Here is a 13,118-nt window from a genome sequence, read left to right on the forward strand (position 1 = left end):
TCAGGTCAAACACAAAGACACCGTAGGAAAAACAAACTCCCATCTACACTACATGACCAAAAGTATGTGGACACCGTGTTGTCGAACATCTCATTGCAAAATGATTATTGGTCCCCTTTGCTGCTATAACAGCCTCCGCTCTTCTGGGAAGGTTTTCCGCTAGATGTTGGAACATTGCTGTGGGGACTTCCATTCATCTACAAGGGCATTAATAAGGTCGGGCACTGATGTTGGGTGATTAGGCCTGGGTCGCAGTCTCGTTTTAATTCATCCCAAAGGTGTCCGATGGGGTTGTAATCAGGGCTCTGTGCAGGCCAGTTAAGTTCTTTACAAACCATTTCTGTGTGGACCTCGCTTTGTGCATGGGGGCATTGTCATGCTGAAACAGGAAAGGGCCTTCCCCCAAACCGCTGCCACAAAGTTGGTACCACAGATTCATCTAGAATGTATGCTGTAGCTTTAAGATTTCCCTTCACTGGAACTAAAGGGGACTAGCCCGAACCATGAAAAACAGCCCCAGACCATTATTCCTCCTCCACCAAACTTTACAGTTGGCACTATGCATTGGGGCAGGTAGCGTTCTCCTGGCAAATGCCAAACCCAGATTGGTCCATCGGACTGCCAGATGGTGAAGCGTGATTCATCACTCCAGAGAATGCGTTTCCACTGCTCCAGAGTCCAATGGCGGCGAGCTTTACACCACTCAAGCCGATGCTTGGCATTGCTCATGGTGATCTTAGGCTTGTGTGCGGCTGCTCGGCCATGGAAAACCATTTTATGAAGCTCCCGACGAACATTTGTACTGACGTTACTTCTAGAGGCAGTTTGGAACTCGGTAGTGAGTGGCCTACCACTTGTGTGGCCTACCACTTTGCGGCTGAGCAGTTGTTGCTCCTAGACGTTTCTACTTCACAACAACAGCACTTCCATTTGACCCGGGCAGGCCTAGCGCGGCAAAAATGTTAAGAACTGACTTGTTGGAAAGGTGACATTGCTACGACGGTTCCACGTTGTAAGTCACTAAGCTCTTCAGTAAGGCCATTCTACTGCCAATGTTTGTCTGTGGAGGTTGCATGGCTGGGTGCTCGATTGGATACCCCTGTCAGCACCGGGTGTGGCTGAAATACCCGAATCCAGTCATTTGAAGGGGTATCCACATCCTTTTATATATATATATATATATATATATATATATATATATATATATACACACATATACACATATAGTGTACGACTTCCGTTGCATCCATTTCTCTCTCTCCATTGGTTGCTTAGAGATTGGGGATGTTTGGTTAGAAGTTTACAGTACATTAGTCTCCCCCCTCCTGTGTCATTTTATTTCACATGACTCTCTTCCTGTTTGTCATTGCTGGGGATCATGGGCCATTGCGTCAGTGGAAAGGACCCTGTATGGAGCACAGCATGACAATGACAAACAAATGTGGTCATTATCTGATGGGGTTAAACTGACGTTACCTCCAGGAGGGAGACATCTTATCCTTGTCGGGGAGGAGAACACACACACACACACACACACACACACACACACACACACAGACACACATGGGTGCACACACTGTCTGTGGGAAGAGAAGAAGCCTTGCTGTGAGAGAACAGCCACATCCCATTCCTCTTTACTGCACAATAACCGTCCCAGCCTGGCTCTCCAGGAGATGGAGGGAGAGAGAATGAGAGAGAGAGGACATGTCTCTGAGTTTACCGCCCACATTTGTTAAACTGTCTGTGCAGAGAAGAGGAGAGAGAAGTGACGGCCCTACAGTGCCCCCCTCTGGTTGTCCTGTCACTTTCTCTCTCTTCGCGCTTCTCTCTCGCCACCCCCTTCTCTCTCTCTCTCTTCTCTCTCTCTACCCCCCTCTCTCTCTTCTCTCTCTCTACCCCCCTCTCTCTCTTCTCTCTCTCTACCCCCCTCTCTCTCTTCTCTCTCGCCACCCCCCCCTCTCTCTCTTCTCTCTCGCCACCCCCTTCTCTCTCTCTTCTCTCTCTACCCCTTCTCTCTCTCTCTACCCCTTCTCTCTCTCTACCCCTTCTCTCTCTCTACCCCTTCTCTCTCTTCTCTCTCTCTACCCCCCCTCTCTCTCTTCTCTCTCTACCCCCTTCTCTCTCTCTTCTCTCTCTACCCCTTCTCTCTCTCTTCTCTCTCTACCCCCCCAATCTCTCTTCTCTCTCGCTACCCCCCACTCTCTATTCTCTCTCGCTACCCCCCAATCTCTCTTCTCTCTCGCTACCCCCCTTCTCTCTTCTCTCTCTACCCCTTCTCTCTCTCTTCTCTCTCTCTACCCCTTCTCTCTCTCTTCTCTCTCTCTACCCCTTCTCTCTCTCTTCTCTCTCTCTACCCCTTCTCTCTCTCTTCTCTCTCTCTACCCCTTCTCTCTTTCTTCGCTCTTTCTACCCCCCCTCTCTCTCTTCTCTCTCTACCCCCCCCTCTCTTCTCTCTCTACCCCCCCTCTCTCTCTTCTCTCTCTACCTCTTCTCTCTCTCTACCCCCCTCTCTCTCTTCTCTCTCTCTACCCCCCTCTCTCTCTTCTCTCTCGCTACCCCCTCTTTCTCTCTACCCCCCTCTCTCTCTTCTCTCTCGCTACCCCCCTTCTCTCTCTCTTCTCTCTCTCTACCCCTTCTCTCTCTTCTCTCTCTCTATCCCCTCTCTCTCTTCTCTCTCTACCCCCCCTCTCTCTTCTCTCTCTACCCCCCCTCTCTCTCATCTCTCTCTACCCCCCCTCTCTTCTCTCTCTACCCCCCCTCTCTCTCTACCCCATCTCTCTCTTCTCTCTCTACCCCCTCTCTCTCTCTACCCCCCCTCTCTCTCTTCTCTCTATCTACCCCCCTCTCTCTCTTGCTATCCCCTCTTTCTCTCTACCCCCCTGTCTCTCTTCTCTCTCGCTACCCCCTCTTTCTCTCTACCCACTCTCTCTCTTCTCTCTCGCTACCCCCTCTTTCTCTCTACCCCTCCTCTCTCTTCTCTCTCTACCCCTTCTCTCTCTCTCTTCTCTCTCTCTACCCCATCTCTCTCTTCTCTCTCTACCTCTTCTCTCTCTCTACCCCTTCTCTCTCTCTTCTCTCTCTACCTCTTCTCTCTCTGTACACCCTCTCTCTCTTCTCTCTCTCTACCCCCCTCTCTCTCTTCTCTCTCGCTACCCCCTCTTTCAAATTCAAATTCAAATTCAAATTCAAGCTGCTTTATTGGCATGAAAAACATTGTGTCAATATTGCCAAAGCAACAATGTATACAATATACATTGTAACAAAATTGTAAATGATAGCAAATAATAATATAAAATGGTAGTAAATAATAATACAAAAATAAATACAATAAAATGGTAACAGTCTACAGTAAACATTAATAATTATAGTAATAACAATAATAGTAATAATAAGTAAGTTACTGTTTACTATGCAGATGTTATTATTCAGTGTCCCTCAGGCTATGGCAGGAAAATACATATTTGGCTGCAAGAGGAGCCATTGCTCCTTCGCCCATGAGTATTCTTAGTTTTTCCTCTGGGTTCAATTTGTAAAAATTTGGAATATATGTAGTAATTTCTGTGAATAATGAATCTCTTTGTGAGGAATATTTATCACAGTAAAGGAGAAAGTGCATCTCTGTCTCTACCTCCCCTGTCATGCAGTGACCACATACACGCTCCTCTTTGGGTAGCCATGTCTTTTTATGTCTGCCGGTTTCTATTGCCAATCGGTGGTCACTCAGCCTGTACTTGGTAAGGATCTGTCTCTGCTTCGTATCTCTGACAGAGTAGAGATAATCAGCCAATTCATATTCTCTGTTTAGGGTCAGATAGCAATTTAGTCGGCTTTGGGATTTTGTTTCGTTTTTCCAGTATTGTAAGTATGATTCCTTTGATTGGTTCATGATTTTGTTTATTGGAATTCTTTCTCTCTACCCCTCCTCTCTCTTCTCTCTCTACCCCTTCTCTCTCTCTTCTCTCTCTCTCTTCTCTCTCTCTACCCCTTCTCTCTCTATTCTCTCTCTCTACCCCCCTCTCTCTTCTATCTCTTCCCCCCTCTCTCTCTTCTCTCTCTACCCCTTCTTTCTCTCTTCTCTCTCTACCCCTTCTTTCTCTCTTCTCTCTCTACCCCTTCTCTCTCTCTTCTCTCTCTACCCCTTCTCTCTCTTCTCTCCCTCTACCCCCTCTCTCTTCTCTCTCTCTCTACCCCCTCTCTCTCTTCTCTCTCTCTACCCCCTCTCTCTCTTATCTCTCTCTACCCCCCCTCTCTCTCATCTCTCTATCCCCCCTCTCTCTCTTCTCTCTCTACCCCCCCTCTCTCTCTTCTCTCTCTACCCCCCCTCTCTCTCTCTTCTCTCTCTACCCCCCCTCTCTCTCTACCCCCCTCTCTCTCTTCTCTCTCTCTACCCCCCCTCTCTCTCTTCTCTCTCGCTACCCCCCTTCTCTCTCTCTTCTCTCTCTCGCTACCCCCCTTCTCTCTCTCTTCTCTCTCTCGCTACCCCCCTTCTCTCTCTCTCTTCTCTCTCTCTACCCCCTCTCTCTCTCTACCCCCCTCTCTCTCTTCTCTCTCTACCTCTTCTCTCTCTCTACCCCCCCTCTCTCTCTTCTCTCTCTACCTCTTCTCTCTTTCTACCCCCTCTCTCTCTTCTCTCTCTCTACCCCCTCTCTCTCTTGCAATCCCCTCTTTCTCTCTACCCCCCTGTCTCTCTTCTCTCTCGCTTCCCCCTCTTTCTCTCTACCCCTCCTCTCTCTTCTCTCTCTACCCCTTCTCTTTCTCTACCCCTTCTCTCTCTCTTCTCTCTCTCTACCCCCTTCTCTCTCTCTTCTCTCTCTACCCCTTCTCTCTCTCTTCTCTCTCTACCCCCCCACTCTCTCTTCTCTCTCGCTACCCCCCACTCTCTCTTCTCTCGCTACCCCCTCTTTCTCTCTACCCCCCCTCTCTCTTCTCTCTTGGTACCCCCCTTCTCTCTCTCTTCTCTCTCTACCCCTTCTCTCTCTCTACCCATTCTCTCTCTCTTCTCTCTCTCTACCCCTTCTCTCTCTCTTCTCTCTCTCTACCCCTTCTCTCTTTCTTCTCTCTCTCTACCCCCTCTCTCTCTTCTCTTTCTACCCCCCTCTCTCTCTTCTCTCTCTACCCCCCTCTCTCTCTTCTCTCTCTCTACCCCCCCTTTCTCTCTTCTCTCTCTACCTCTTCTCTCTCTGTACACCCTCTCTCTCTTCTCTCTCTCTACCCCCCTCTCTCTCTTCTCTCTCGCTACCCCCTTCTTTCTCTCTACCCCCCTCTCTCTCTTCTCTCTCGCTACCCCCCTTCTCTCTCTCTTCTCTCTCTCTACCCCCCTCTCTCTCTTCTCTCTCGCTACCCCCTTCTTTCTCTCTACCCCCCTCTCTCTCTTCTCTCTCGCTACCCCCCTTCTCTCTCTCTTCTCTCTCCCTACCCCTTCTCTCTCTTCTCTCTCTCTACCCCCTCTCTCTCTTCTCTCTACCCCCCCTCTCTCTTCTCTCTCTAGCCCCTCTCTCTCTTCTCTCTCTACCCCCCCTCTCTCTCTTCTCTCTCTACCCCCTCTCTCGCTCTACCCCATCTCTCTCTTCTCTCTCTACCCCCTCTCTCTCTCTTCCCCCCCCTCTCTCTCTTCTCTCTATCTACCCCCCTCTCTCTCTTGCTATCCCCTCTTTCTCTCTACCCCCCTGTCTCTCTTCTCTCTCGCTACCCCCTCTTTCTCTCTACCCACTCTCTCTCTTCTCTCTCGCTACCCCCTCTTTCTCTCTACCCTCTCTCTTCTCTCTCGCTACCCCCTCTTTCTCTCTACCCCTCCTCTCTCTTCTCTCTCTACCCCTTCTCTCTCTCTTCTCTCTCTCTCTTCTCTCTCTCTACCCCTTCTCTCTCTCTTCTCTTTCTCTTTTCTCTCTCTCTACCCCTTCTCTCTCTATTCTCTCTCTACCCCCCCTCTCTCTTCTATCTCTTCCCCCCCTCTCTCTCATCTCTCTCTCTACCCCATCTCTCTCTTCTCTCTCTACCTCTTCTCTCTCTCTCTACCCCCCCTCTCTCTCTTCTCTCTCTACCTCTTCTCTCTCTGTACACCCTCTCTCTCTTCTCTCTCTACCCCCCCTCTCTCTCTTCTCTCTCGCTACCCCCCTCTTTCTCTCTACCCACTCTCTCTCTTCTCTCTCGCTACCCCCTCTTTCTCTCTACCCCTCCTCTCTCTTCTCTCTCTACCCCTTCTCTCTCTCTTCTCTCTCTCTCTTCTCTCTCTCTACCCCTTCTCTCTCTATTCTCTCTCTCTACCCCCCTCTCTCTCTTCTATCTCTTCCCCCCCTCTCTCTCTTCTCTCTCTACCCCTTCTTTCTCTCTTCTCTCTCTACCCCTTCTCTCTCTCTTCTCTCTCTACCCCTTCTCTCTCTCTACCCCTCCTCTCTCTTCTCTCTCTACCCCTTCTCTCTCTCTTCTCTCTCTCTCTTCTCTCTCTCTACCCCTTCTCTCTCTATTCTCTCTCTGTACACCCTCTCTCTCTTCTCTCTCTCTACCCCCCTCTCTCTCTTCTCTCTCGCTACCCCCTCTTTCTCTCTACCCACTCTCTCTCTTCTCTCTCGCTACCCCCTCTTTCTCTCTACCCCTTCTCTCTCTTCTCTCTCTACCCCTTCTCTCTCTCTTCTCTCTCTCTCTTCTCTCTCTCTACCCCTTCTCTCTCTATTCTCTCTCTGTACACCCTCTCTCTCTTCTCTCTCTCTACCCCCCTCTCTCTCTTCTCTCTCGCTACCCCCTCTTTCTCTCTACCCACTCTCTCTCTTCTCTCTCGCTACCCCCTCTTTCTCTCTACCCCTCCTCTCTCTTCTCTCTCTACCCCTTCTCTCTCTCTTCTCTCTCTCTCTTCTCTCTCTCTACCCCTTCTCTCTCTATTCTCTCTCTCTACCCCCTCTCTCTCTTCTATCTCTTCCCCCCCTCTCTCTCTTCTCTCTCTACCCCTTCTTTCTCTCTTCTCTCTCTACCCCTTCTCTCTCTCTTCTCTCTCTACCCCTTCTCTCTCTCTACCCCTCCTCTCTCTTCTCTCTCTACCCCTTCTCTCTCTCTTCTCTCTCTCTCTTCTCTCTCTCTACCCCTTCTCTCTCTATTCTCTCTCTCTACCCCCTCTCTCTCTTCTATCTCTTCCCCCCCCCTCTCTCTTCTCTCTCTACCCCTTCTTTCTCTCTTCTCTCTCTACCCCTTCTCTCTCTCTTCTCCCTCTACCCCCCTCTCTCTTCTCTCTCTCTACCCCCTCTCTCTCTTCTCTCTCTCTACCCCCCTCTCTCTCATCTCTCTATCCCCCCTCTCTCTCTTCTCTCTACCCCCCCTCTCTCTTCTCTCTCTACCCCCCTCTCTCTCTTCTCTCTCTACCCCCCCTCTCTCTCTTCTCTCTCTACCCCCTCTCTCTCTCTACCCCATCTCTCTCTTCTCTCTCTACCCCCTCTCTCTCTCTACCCCCCCCTCTCTCTCTTCTCTCTATCTACCCCCCTCTCTCTCTTGCTATCCCCTCTTTCTCTCTACCCCCCTGTCTCTCTTCTCTCTCGCTACCCCCTCTTTCTCTCTACCCACTCTCTCTCTTCTCTCTCGCTACCCCCTCTTTCTCTCTACCCTCTCTCTTCTCTCTCGCTACCCCCTCTTTCTCTCTACCCCTCCTCTCTCTTCTCTCTCTACCCCTTCTCTCTCTCTTCTCTCTCTCTCTTCTCTCTCTCTACCCCTTCTCTCTCTATTCTCTCTCTACCCCCCCTCTCTCTTCTATCTCTTCCCCCCCTCTCTCTCATCTCTCTCTCTACCCCATCTCTCTCTTCTCTCAATACCTCTTCTCTCTCTCTCTACCCCCCCTCTCTCTCTTCTCTCTCTACCTCTTCTCTCTCTGTACACCCTCTCTCTCTTCTCTCTCTCTACCCCCCTCTCTCTCTTCTCTCTCGCTACCCCCTCTTTCTCTCTACCCACTCTCTCTCTTCTCTCTCGCTACCCCCTCTTTCTCTCTACCCCTCCTCTCTCTTCTCTCTCTACCCCTTCTCTCTCTCTTCTCTCTCTCTCTTCTCTCTCTCTACCCCTTCTCTCTCTATTCTCTCTCTCTACCCCCCCCTCTCTCTTCTATCTCTTCCCCCCTCTCTCTCATCTCTCTCTCTACCCCATCTCTCTCTTCTCTCTCTACCTCTTCTCTCTCTCTCTACCCCCCCTCTCTCTCTTCTCTCTCTACCTCTTCTCTCTCTGTACACCCTCTCTCTCTTCTCTCTCTCTACCCCCCTCTCTCTCTTCTCTCTCGCTACCCCCTCTTTCTCTCTACCCACTCTCTCTCTTCTCTCTCGCTACCCCCTCTTTCTCTCTACCCCTCCTCTCTCTTCTCTCTCTACCCCTTCTCTCTCTCTTCTCTCTCTCTCTTCTCTCTCTCTACCCCTTCTCTCTCTATTCTCTCTCTCTACCCCCCTCTCTCTTCTATCTCTTCCCCCCCTCTCTCTCTTCTCTCTACCCCTTATTTCTCTCTTCTCTCTCTACCCCTTCTCTCTCTCTTCTCTCTCTACCCCTTCTCTCTCTCTACCCCTCCTCTCTCTTCTCTCTCTACCCCTTCTCTCTCTCTTCTCTCTCTCTCTTCTCTCTCTCTACCCCCTCTCTCTCTTCTATCTCTTCCCCCCCCCTCTCTCTTCTCTCTCTACCCCTTCTTTCTCTCTTCTCTCTCTACCCCTTCTCTCTCTCTTCTCCCTCTACCCCCCTCTCTCTTCTCTCTCTCTACCCCCTCTCTCTCTTCTCTCTCTCTACCCCCCTCTCTCTCATCTCTCTATCCCCCCTCTCTCTCTTCTCTCTCTACCCCCCCTCTCTCTCTTCTCTCTCTACCCCCCCTCTCTCTCTCTTCTCTCTCTACCCCCCTCTCTCTCTACCCCCCTCTCTCTCTTCTCTCTCTCTACCACCCTCTCTCTCTTCTCTCTCGCTACCCCCTCTTTCTCTCTACCCCCTCTCTCTCTTCTCTCTCGCTACCCCCCTTCTCTCTCTCTTCTCCCTCTCGCTACCCTCCTTCTCTCTCTCTCTTCTCTCTCTCGCTACCCCCCTTCTCTCTCTCTCTTCTCTCTCTCTACCCCCCTCTCTCTCTTCTCTCTCTCTACCCCCCTCTCTCTCTTCTCTCTCTACCTCTTCTCTCTCTCTACCCCCCCTCTCTCTCTTCTCTCTCTACCTCTTCTCTCTCTCTACCCCCTCTCTCTCTTATCTCTCTCTACCCCCTCTCTCTCTTGCAATCCCCTCTTTCTCTCTACCCCCCTGTCTCTATTCTCTCTCGCTACCCCCTCTTTCTCTCTACCCCCCTGTCTCTCTTCTCTCTCGCTACCCCCTCTTTCTCTCTACCCCTCCTCTCTCTTCTCTCTCTACCCCTTCTCTCTCTCTTCTCTCTCTCTACCCCCCTCTCTCTCGCCACCCCCTCTCTCTCTTCTCTCTTGCCACCCCCCTTCTCTCTCTCTTCTCTCTCGCCACCCCCCTTCTCTCTCTCTACCCCTTCTCTCTCTTCTCTCTCTCTACCCCCCTCTCTCTCTTCTCTCTCTACCCCCCCTCTCTCTCTTCTCTCTCTACCCCTTCTTTCTCTCTTCTCTCTCTACCCCTTCTCTCTCTCTTCTCTCTCTCTACCCCCCCCTCTCTCTTCTCTTTCTCTCTACCCCCCTCTCTCTCTTCTCTCTCGCTACCCCCTCTTTCTCTCTCTCTTCTCTCTCGCTACCCTCCTCTCTCTCTTCTCTCTCTCTACCCCCCTCTCTCTTCTCTCTCTCTACCCCCCTCTCTCTCTTCTCTCTCTCTACCCCCTCTTTCTCTCTACCCCCCTCTCTCTCTTCTCTCTCGCTACCCCCCTTCTCTCTCTCTTCTCTCTCGCTACCCCCTCTTTCTCTCTACCCCTCCTCTCTCTCTTCATTCTCGCTACCCCCTCTTTCTCTCTACCCCCCTCTCTCTTCTCTCTCGCTACCCCCTCTTTCTCTCTACCCCCCCTCTCTCTTCTCTCTCGCTAACCCCTCTTTCTCTCTACCCCCCCCCCTCTCTCTTCTCTCTCGCTACCCCCTCCTTCTCTCTACACCCTCTCTCTTCTCTCTCGCTACCCCCTCCTTCTCTCTACACCCTCTCTCTTCTCTCTCGCTACCCCCTCTCTTCTCTCTCGCTACCCCCTCTTTCTCTCTACACCCTCTCTCTCTTCTCTCTCGCTACCCCCTATTTCTCTCTACACCCCTTCTCTCTCTTCTCTCTCGCTACCCCCTCTTTCTCTCTACCCCCCTCTCTCTCGATACCCCCTCTTTCTCTCTACCCCCTCTTTCTCTCTACCCCCTCTTGCTACCCCTCTTTCTCTCTACCCCACCCTCTCTCTTCTCTCTCGCTACCCCCTCTCTCTCTACCCCCTCTTTCTCTCTACCCCCCTTCTCTCTCGCTACCCCTTCATTCTCTCTACACCCCCCTCTCTCTTCTCTCTCTCGCTACCCCCTCTTTCTCTCCCCCCCTCTTCTCTCTCGCTACCCCCTCTTTCTCTCTACCCCCTCTTTCTCTCTACCCCCTCTTGCTACCCCCTCTTTCTCTCTACCCCCCTTCTCTCTCTTCTCTCTCGCTACCCCCTCTCTCTCTACCCCCTCTTTCTCTCCCCCCCTCTTCTCTCTCGCTACCCCCTCTTTCTCTCTACCCCCCCCTCTCTCTCACAGTCTCTCCCCCTCCATCTCTCTCTCTACAGTCTTTCCCCCTCCATCGCTCTCTCTCCAGTCTCTCCCCCTCAATCTCTCTCTCCAGTCTTTCCCCCTCCATCTCTCTCTCTCTCTCTCCACAGTCTCTCCCCCTCCATCTCTCTCTCTCTCTACAGTCTTTCCCCCTCCATCTCTCTCTCTCCAGTCTTTCCCCCTCCATCTCTCTCTCTCCAGTCTTTACCCCTCCATCTCTCTCTCCCTCTCTCCACAGTCTTTCCCCCTCCGCCTCTCTCTCCCTCTCTCCACAGTCTCTCCCCCTCCATCTCTCTCTACAGTCTCTCCCCCTCAAGCTCTCTCTCTAGTCTCTCCCCCTCAATCTCTCTCTCTCCACAGTCTTTCCCCCTCCATCTCTCTCCCTCTCTCCACAGTCTCTCCCCCTCCATCTCTCTCTCTACAGTCTTTCCCCCTCCATCTCTCTCTCTCCAGTCTTTCCCCCTCCATCTCTCTCTCCCTCTCTCCACAGTCTCTCCCCCTCCATCTCTCTCTCTACAGTCTCTCCCCCTCAATCTCTCTCTCTCCACAGTCTTTCCCCCTCCATCTCTCTCCCTCTCTCCACAGTCGCTCCCCCTCCATCTCTCTCTCTCCAGTCTTTCCCCCTCCGCCTCTCTCTCTCTCTCTCTCTCTCTCCACAGTCTTTCCCCCTCTGCCTCTCTCTCTCTCTCTCCACAGTCTTTCCCCCTCTGCCTCTCTCTCCACAGTCTCTCCCCCTCCATCTCTCTCTACAGTCTCTCCCCCTCCATCTCTCTCTCTCTACAGTCTCTCCCCCTCAATCTCTCTCTCGACAGTTTCTCCCCCTCCATCTCTCTCTCTACAATCTCTCCCCCTCCATCTCTCTCTCTACAGTCTCTCCCCCTCCATCTCTCTCTCTACAGTCTCTCCACCTCAATCTCTCTCTCTACAGTCTCTCCCCCTCCATCTCCCTCTCTCCAGTCTTCCCCCTTCCATCTCTCTCTCTCTCTCTCTCTCTCTCCAGTCTTTCCCCCTCCATCTCTCTCTCTCTACAGTCTTTCCCCCTCCACCTCTCTCTCCCTCTCTCCAGTCTCTCCCTCTCCATCTCTCTCTCTACAGTCTCTCCCCTTCAATCTCTCTCTACAGTCTCTCCCCCTCCATCTCTCTCTCGATAGTCTTTCCCCCTCCATCTCTCTCTCCCTCTCTCCAGTCTTTCCCCCTCCATCTCTCTCTCTACAGTCTCTCCCCCTCCATCTCTCTCTCTACAGTCTTTCCCCCTCCATCTCTCTCTCTCTCCACAGTCTTTCCCCCTCCATCTCCCTCTCTCCAGTCTTCCCCCTTCCATCTCTCTCTCTCTCTCTCTCTCTACAGTCTTTCCCCCTCCATCTCCAGCTCCCTTTCTCCAGTCTTCCCTCTTTCATCTCTCTATCTCTCTCTCTACAGTCTTTCCCTCTCCATCTCCCTCTCTCCAGTCTTTCCCCCTCCATCTCTCTCTCTCTCTCCAGTCTTTCACCCTCCGTCTCTCCATCTCCCTCCATCTCCCTCTCTACAGTCTTTCCCTCTCTCCACATTCTCTCCCCCTCCATCTCTCTCTCTACAGTCTCTCCCTCTCCATCTCTCTCTCTACAGTCTCTCCCCTTCAATCTCTCTCTCTACAGTCTCTCCCCTCCATCTCTCTCTCTCCACAGTCTTTCCTCCTCCATCTCTCTCTCTACAGTCTTTCCCCCTCCATCTCCCTCTCTCCAGTCTTCCCCCTTCCATCTCTCTCTCTCTCTCTCTCTCTCTCTCTCTCTCTCTCTCTCTCTCTCTCTCTCTCTCTCTACAGTCTTTCCCCCTCCATCTCCCTCTCTCCAGTCTTCCCCCTTCCATCTCTCTCTCTCTCTCTCTACAGTCTTTCCCCCTCCATCTCTCCATCTCCCTCTCTCCAGTCTTCCCCCTTCCATCTCTCTCTCTCTCTCTTTCTCTCTACAGTCTTTCCCCCTCAATCTCTCTCTCTCTCTCTCTCCAGTCTTTCCCCCTCCGTCTCTCCATCTCCCTCCATCTCCCTCTCTCTCCATCTCCCTCTCTCCAGTCTTTCCCCCTCCATCTCTCTCTCTCTCTCTCTCTCTCTCTCTCTCTCTCTCTCTCTCTCTCTCTCTCTCTCTCTCCAGTCTTTCCCCCTCCATCTCTCTCTCTCCCTCTCTCCAGTCTTTCCCCTCCATCTCTCAATCTCTCTCTCTCTCTCCAGTCCTCTCCATCTCTCTCTCTCCAGTCTTTCCCCCTCCATCTCTCTCTCTCTCCCTCTCTCCAGTCTTTCCCCTCCATCTCTCTCTCCCTCTCTCTCTCCAGTCTTTCCCCTCCATCTCTCCATCTCCCTCTGTCTCTCCAGTCTTTCCCCTCCATCTCTACATCTCCCTCTCTCTCTCCAGTCTTTCCCCTCCATCTCTCCATCTCCCTCTCTCTCTCCAGTCGTTCCCCTCCATCTCTCCATCTCCCCCTCTCTCTCCAGTCGTT

The sequence above is a fragment of the Oncorhynchus mykiss genome, chromosome 15 (assembly GCF_013265735.2).
Source record: "Oncorhynchus mykiss isolate Arlee chromosome 15, USDA_OmykA_1.1, whole genome shotgun sequence".
In the NCBI taxonomy this organism is placed as follows: Eukaryota; Metazoa; Chordata; class Actinopteri; order Salmoniformes; family Salmonidae; genus Oncorhynchus; species Oncorhynchus mykiss.